Source organism: Tupaia chinensis, unplaced genomic scaffold, assembly GCF_000334495.1.
Source record: "Tupaia chinensis unplaced genomic scaffold, TupChi_1.0 Scaffold150112_1, whole genome shotgun sequence".
NCBI classification, from domain to species: Eukaryota; Metazoa; Chordata; class Mammalia; order Scandentia; family Tupaiidae; genus Tupaia; species Tupaia belangeri.
In genome coordinates, this window is record NW_006209952.1 from 161456 (window position 1) to 169308 (window position 7853).

The window sequence follows — 7853 nt, forward strand, 5'->3', positions numbered from 1 at the left end:
CGTATTTTTTATTTTTTTTTTTATTTTGGAGAGATTTTTGCTATAGGGCGCGTGCACTCGCCAGACAGACAGAGAGAGACATAGAGACAGAAAGCAAGAAATCACCCCCCAGGGGGGATGGTCACGCCACAATCCCTTCTCCTCCACTCTCCTCTCGGGATCTTGGGCACGCACGCACACGCGCCCGGCGTGAGTTTTAAGCCACCGGGTCCAGGACGCTAACCGCGGTCGACTACGTGGGAGTCCAGCGACATAGCCATTACACTAACTGCTGGTTCCCAGAACTCGTATTTTTTGAAATTAGCAAAAATATGCTTGATTTGTTCTGCAGCCCCTGTCATAAATGGTTTCACTCTTTCTGGTCTCTGTTCTTCAAGTTTGCCGTTGATTGATTTCATGTAATCTTTGATGGACTTCCTGTAGTCTTCTTTTGTGAAGTTGGTTTCCTGTAAGTGATGGTTCATGACAATGTAAACACCAGTGACTACTGTGCTTTCCGTACCTTCGCCCTCAGGGCCTCCAGCAGAAGCATTTCCACCAAGGAGCAAGTCATCAATGTTACCCTCTGTCCTACTGACCATCTTCCCCTCCACCTCCAGGCACAGCCCAGCTGCGATCTCCTGGATCTTGTAAATGTCGGAGAACATCTCATCGTGGCTGATGAGCTCCTGGTAGATAATCATGGTGGCTGCTGGAGGGAGACGACGGTGGTGCTTGCTGAGTAGGAGCCCAGAGCTCGGAGTGAGCACTGTGCAGCCGGGAGGTGCTGGGGGGTGGGGTGGGGAAAGAAGCGGGCAGAAAAGCCTGAAGTTAATCTTTATGTTATTTTATTTTTGTCATCTGCCATCCCTTCTTGCCCACTTTTGGGTTATTGACTTTTTTTCCCCTTTCTTCTTTCTTTTATTTTATACATTTAATAAAAATACATCACTTAGCTTGAAAAGTGAATTTACCCAACATGAATACATTCATAGCAAGGTGGTTGAGGATGCTATACACATTATCATTAATAGACAGCAATCCATTTCTGTATCCCATAAATATCTTGTCTCTCATTTTGTCTCCTTAATTTCTTTCTTCTCATTCTCCCTATACTGTCTCCAGTATCCATAACCATCTTACCTGCTTCTCTTTTTAAAATTTTTGTTCTTTAACTTTATTTATTTAGATATATATTTTTTAATTTGTTCAGAGAGAGAGACAGAGAGAAAGTGAGAGCCACCAGGTCTGGAACTCAAACCACAGTCAGTCATGTGGGAGTCCAGAGCCTTTAACTGCCACAGCACCTGCTGGTCCCCCATCTTTTTTTTTTTTTTTTTTTTTGGGGGGTTTTTTGTTCTGGGGACGGGTGCTTTTGCTATAGGGCACGTGCGCTCGCCAGACAAATGGAGAGAGACATAGAGACAGAAAGCAGGAAATCACTCCCCCAGTGGGTATGGCCGTGCCACAATGCCTTCTCCTCCATTCTCCTCTTGGAATCTTGGGCACACACGCACTCGGTGTGAGTTTTAAGCTACCGGGTCCTGGACGCAAACCCCGGTAAACTAAGTGGGAGTACAGCAACATAGCCATTATGCTAACAGCTGGTTCCCCTGGCCTCTTACCTGCTTACCTGCTTCTATATCCTCTAATCTTTCAGTGTCCACCATAGAGTGACAGCATATATTAAGTGCAGACAATGTTTCTCTTATGTAGCTTGGTTTGCTTCACTCAGCAGTAAATCTTTTATATTCATCCATTTTCTTTTTTTCAGACATATTTTTCTTTCTTTTTTTTTTTTCAGACATATTTTTCTTATAGGGCACATTCACCGGAGAGATAGAGAGAAATAAAGAGACAGCAAGAAATCACGCCTCCCACCCCCACCAGGAAATGGTTACGCCACAATCTCTTCTCCTCTATTTTCCTTTTAGGACTTTGGGCATGCATGAGCATGCACCTGGTATGAATTTGAAGCCACTGGGTCTGGGACTTGAGCCATGATCAGTCATGTGGGAGTCTAGTGATGTAACCATTATGCCATCTGCTTTTCCCATTTCATCAGTTATTTATTAAATACTATAATTTGTTGTTTTTAATGACTGAGTAGTATTCCACAGAGTGTGTATGTCACAGTTTTCTCTTTTTTTTCTTTTATTTAAGAATTATTTAACTTTATCCATTTATTTGTTTTAATTTGACCAGAGAATGATAGAGAAAGAGAGAGAGAGCATGAGAAAGCAAGCCACCATGTCTGGGACTCTAACTGTGGTTGGCCATGTGGGAGTCCAATGCCCTTAACCACCATGCCACCTGCTGGTCTCATGTCACAGTTTTTCAATCCAGTTTTTCATGGACATTTGAGTTGGTTCCATGTTTTAGCAATTGTAAATAATGCTAAACAAAACAAAACAAACAAACAAACAAAAAACACTTATTGCAACATTATATGCAAGCACTTTTCTGACTGAGCATTCTTCTAGCTTTTGGGTAGATTCCAAGGAGTGGAATTGCTGGGTCATATGTAGCTGTATTTCTAGATCTTTGAGGAATCTCCGTATTGTTTTCCACAGAGGTTAAACCAATTTATATTCCCACCAAGAGTGAAGGTGAATTTCCTTTTTACCAGTCCCAGGTCAGCAGTTCCCTTTTTTTTTTTTTTTTTAATCTTTGCCATTCTGACTGGGGTTAAGTGGTATCTCATTGTGTTTTTGATCTGCATTTCCCTTCCTTATAATGAGAGATGTTGAGCACTTTTTCATGTGCTTTTTGGCTGCTTTATGTCTTCCTCGGAGAGTTTGTTCCACTTTGTTCCACTTATTCTCACATCTTTTAATTGGGTTGATATTGGGGGTGATGGGTAAGTTGCATGAGTTCCCTGTATATTGTGGTTTTCAGTCCCTTGTCTGAGGCGTAGCTTACAAATATATTCTCCCATTCTGAGGGTTGTCAATTTACACTAATTATTGTGTCTTTTGCTGTGCAGAAACTTAATCTAATTTAATCACACTTGTCTATTTTGGGGATTATTGCTGTGTTTTGGGGAGCCCTTACTTAAGAATTCTTTGCTTATCTCAATGTTTGGAGAGCTTCCTCAGTGTTTTCCAGCAGTAGTTTTATAGTTTTTATTTATTTATTTATTTATTTGGAGAGGTTTTTGCTATAGGGCGCGTGCGCACGCCAGACAGACAGAGACATAGAGACAGAAAGCGGGAAAGCGAGAAATCACCCCCCAGGGGGGATAGTCATGCCGCAATCCCTTCTCCTCCATTCTCCTCTCGGGATCTTGGGCACGCACGGACACGTGCCCAGCGTGAGTTTTAAACCACCAGGTCCAGGACAAGAACCGCAGTAGACTACGTGGGAGTCCAGCGACATAGCCATTACACTATTGCTGGTTCCCAGTAGTTTTATCGTTTGAGGTCTTGGGTTTAGAGTTAATTTTTGTTAATAGTAAGAGATAGAGTTTCAGATTCATCTTTCCGTGGTGCATACCCAGTTTTGGGGTTTATTTTACTTATTTATTAATATTTATTTATTAACATTTATTTATTTATTTTTACATTTTCCAACAAACATCTACTTTACATATAAAAAGTTTGCTCATCCTCCATATTTCTTGACAATTTCAGAAATTCAAAAAACTGAATTTAAAGATAATTATCCAATCATTTTTTCAAATTTTGTTTGTAACTCTATAACAGACACAGGATAAGTTTAAATATTTTTTTAAAAAGTTACATGTCATCTACTCAGACTGTTGAAAAACAAACATTCAGCACACAAATCACACACATACCTTCTTAATTCAGCCCTACCTACCAAATATTCTGTGATATATTGTCTGCTACCAAACTTCAGTCTCTTTCTTCCTTCAAAGTGTTCTTCAAGATTAACCTCTGGTTGTGGCTGCTCTCTTGCAATCTCTACTGATTACAATGGAGGACTGGAAAAGTTCAGGTTATTTTGTCTTATTTTAATCTATTTCATGTAGATTCTCTAATCCTCTCTGTCAGGCAGAACTGTTTATGGTGCCAGGCCATCTGACCAATAGCTTCTGTTTGCTTACTTGAGATTTACCTTAGCACCACAGTTTTCTGGTTTAATCTTCAGATACGACATTCCCGTCAAATCCCTGTCAATAACAAGTATTTTGAATTGCTGATTCAAGAGAACAGGTATTATTGAACTTATGCAAATAATATTTCTGCCACAAAATAAGAAAACTCCCAAATATTTTCTACTTCCAGAGGGATCAGGAGGAGGAAAATCCAAAGTTTCCATTTAAAGAAAGAAAAAAAGAAGAAGAAACATTTTAACAAACTGTTAAACCTATCAATAGCTCAAGGGGAAAAAAAAAAACTTAAATTGAGAGAACAAAACATAGTAAAGAAAAAGACGCTAATGTAGGACTAGCGGTTGGTGTAATGGCTATGTCACTGGACTCCCACGTAGCCAATTGCAGGTCGAGTACTGGACCCAGTGGTTTAAACTCACACCAGGCATGTGTGCATGTATGCATGCCAAGGCCCTGAGAGGAGAATGGAGGAGAAGGGATTGTGGTGTGACCATCACCCCGGTGAATGATTTCTTGCTTTCTGCCTCTCTGTTGCTCTCAGTCTTTCTGGCAAGTGCATGCACCCTATAGCAAAAATCTCTCAAAAAAAAAGAAAGAAAGAAAGAAAGAGAGAAAGAAAGAGAGAAAGAAAGAAAGAGAGAAAGAAAGAAGGAGAGAAAGTCAAACTATAGGGTCTGACTTGGTGGTTAAGGTGCTGGACTTCCACATGACTGACCACAGTTTGAGTTCTAACAAAAAGACACTAATGTTTTATTCAAAAGTCATACATTTCTATTTCACCAGCTTAGTCTCTTATTTAATTAATCTTTCTTCTGTTGAATTTGCAGTGTTACTGTGGTCCAAACTTTCCATTTAAATCCCCAAAGTTAATATTCAACGTTATTCTTGATATTTCTTGTCCCTAGCATTAAGCTGGTCATTTTCTTGGTTAGTTTTTATTCCTTTATTTCTGTATGTGTGCCTTTAGTTTTTTTGGTACAGCACTTCTTTCAGAACTTCTTGAAGAGCTACTCTAGTGTTGGTAAATTCTTTCAAGTTATGTTTGTTTGTGAAGATTTTAATCCTTTTATCCCATATGAAGGATAATCTTGCAGGGTATAGTATTCATGGTTGAAACTGTTTTTCACTTAACATTTTGAATATTTTCCCATTGTTTCCCTTCTTGCATTGTTTCTTTCTTCTTTCTTTCTTTTTTTTTTTTTTTGAGAGGTTTTTGCTATAGGGCGTGTGCACTCGCCAGACATACAGAGAGAGACAGAGAGACAGAAAGTGAGAAATCACCCCCCGGGGGGATGGTCATGCTGCAATCCCTTCTCCTCCATTCTCCTCTCAGGATCTTGGGCACGCATGCACATGTGCTCAGCATGAGTTTTAAGCCACCAGGTCTGGGACTCAACCCACGGTTGATTATGTGGGAGTCCAGCGATATAGCCATTACGCTAACTGCTGGTTCCCTTCTTGCATTGTTTCTGATGAGAGATTTGATGTTGGCCTGGTAGAATAACCTTTGTAAGTAACCTGACATTTCTGTCTTGCCAATTTTAGTATCTGTCTTTGTGGATTTGGCCAATCTAACTATGATGTTCCTTGGAAAAGATCTTCTTGGGTTGATTCTATTAAGTGTCATTTATATTTCTTGACTCTAGGATTTTTTTTTCTTTTTACACTGAGCCTGGGGCCTATATTGGTTGGATCAGAGTGTCTAGTAGCTTAGGTGGATCATGCCTTTGTCCTGGCTCCTATTTGCCCTCTCCTAGAAGTTCAGGACTCAGACCAGGAGAAAGAAGTGTTCAGGCAGGGGTGGTAGGCAGAGCCAGGGTAAAACATACAGAGCTGAGACCTAAAAGGGTCTCAAGGTGACGAAGGTCATCCACATAAAGCGTACTTTGGAGCGAAGGGGAGCTGTTTCATGCAGGCCCTTTTATACTTGTCAGTAATGGGAGGGCTCAGGAGGAAAACTTCTCCTAGAGATTCCCTATTGTGCCCTTTGGACTATTAGCATGTCAGGATACTGTCTTTGATTTCCTTAACACTTCCTCCCAGATAGAATTTTTTCTCTGTTCTAGTTCTTTAGTTTTTTCTTCTGCTGTTTTCTGTTTTTTTTTTTTTTTGTTTTTCTAGCAGCTGATTGTGAATTACCTCCTTTGATTGAAGAATAAACATTCTTCCTACACATTCATGCATATTGGTCTCATCTACCAAAGTCATAATCTCTGAGTCTGTAAAATGTGCGTGTTTTTTCGTTCTGTTTAGCTGTTCAATCTGTATGTCTGCAAGCTTCACCTTCTGCTGAATGTCAGTAACTTTGCCTTGAAAGTCTGTGAAAGCCTTCTTCAACTCCAGATCTGTGGGGGCTGCTATCTTGGTACACAATAAGCATCTGCTGGCTCTGGATATTTGAATGCCTCTCTAGATTTGGAAAGTTTTCTTCCAGGATTTTGTAGAAAAGATTATCAATGCTCTTATTAGTTTCTTCACTTTCTGGAATACTGATTATCTAGGTGTTTGGGCACTTAATGGTATCTAGTATTTCTCATATAGTATTCTCATTTTCATGGGTTATTCTCAGTTTTTTTGGTTGTTTTTTCCTAGGTCAGAGATTTTGCCTTCATCTAAGATTTAATCTTCTGCATGAACTAATCTGCTTTTACTAGTTTTGAAGGAGGATTTGATTTCCTGTATTGAAGCCTTCATCTCTAATAGCTCCATTTGGTTCTTTTTCATTGTGTGTAGTTCCTCTTTAAGATCTTGCAAGAACTTCCTCACCTCCTGGGACTTGTCTCTTTTCTCCTGCATCTTCTGGAGTTCAGTTTCTCTGAGCTCTTGTATCTCCTTTAGTTTTGTCACTATGAATATTCTGAATTCTTTATCAGACATTTCTACGAGTTCCACTGTACTATTTGTGGATAGCAATGGATTGTTCTTTTCAATTATGGAAGAGAGATTTCCTTGGTTTCTCATATTTCCTGTGCAAAGGTGGTTCCTGGTCATACTGTAATAAAACCTCTCTTCTGTGTTTTGCAATGTGGTATTCACAGAAAGAAAACTGCTGAAAATTTCAATAACTCTAGAAGTATTCTGATGCTTGACTATTGTGCACTTAGACCTGTCTAGACACTTAGTATGGGGAGGTTGAAGAGCAGAGTAGGAAAGTAAAGTTAAAAAAAAGAAAAAGAAAAGTAAAAGAAAAAGAGAAGGAAAAAAAATACTAGATAGAATGTCCCGGCCTGCGGGACCATGGAACAGGTTCCTCGGGGGAGGGAGTGAGAGATGGGACAAACACACGCACACACACTACCAGGTGCTGATCAAGTCGTCGTCTTCGTCTATTTCCATTTATTCAGGAAAAATGGCGAGTTATATACAGCTGGTGGGAACCAATTGGTTGCCCGAAATGCAAATGAGATAGAACAGCATGAACCAATCATTGCTGTGGGTGGATCTCTCTCATTGCCTAGAAACCCAATCACTTCCGGGGAGAACAGTTGGTCACATGATTTCTGAGAAACGATTTGCTCAGTGAGGAAGTGAAGCCTAATGGTTTCCAAGATGGCGAATAGCTCGAGATGGCTTCCATATGCAGTGCTCTCCACATGTCCCCCTATTTTATTTTTTCAAAGAGAGGGGAAACACCTGGGGGAATCGTGCCTGTCTTAGGTTGGAGCCATTTTTAGAGCCATATGTCCATCCTTACCTGTCATTGGAGAATCCCATAGCTATGATGGGTTTCCTGTCTTAGGTGGAAGGACTATACAGCTGTTACAGGCTCAGACTCTCTTACCTGTCTTTGGCTAAC

The 7853-nt window shown here is 40.2% G+C and overlaps 2 pseudogenes; both read right to left on the reverse strand.

Moving 5' to 3' along the window:
• The window catches only part of LOC106734246 (translationally-controlled tumor protein pseudogene), a 7965-nt pseudogene extending 7248 nt beyond the window's left edge, over nt 1-717 (reverse strand).
• A 5315-nt stretch (nt 718-6032) lies between these two features.
• Nucleotides 6033-7853, reverse strand: part of LOC102497026 (prefoldin subunit 1 pseudogene) — a 4280-nt pseudogene continuing 2459 nt past the window's right edge.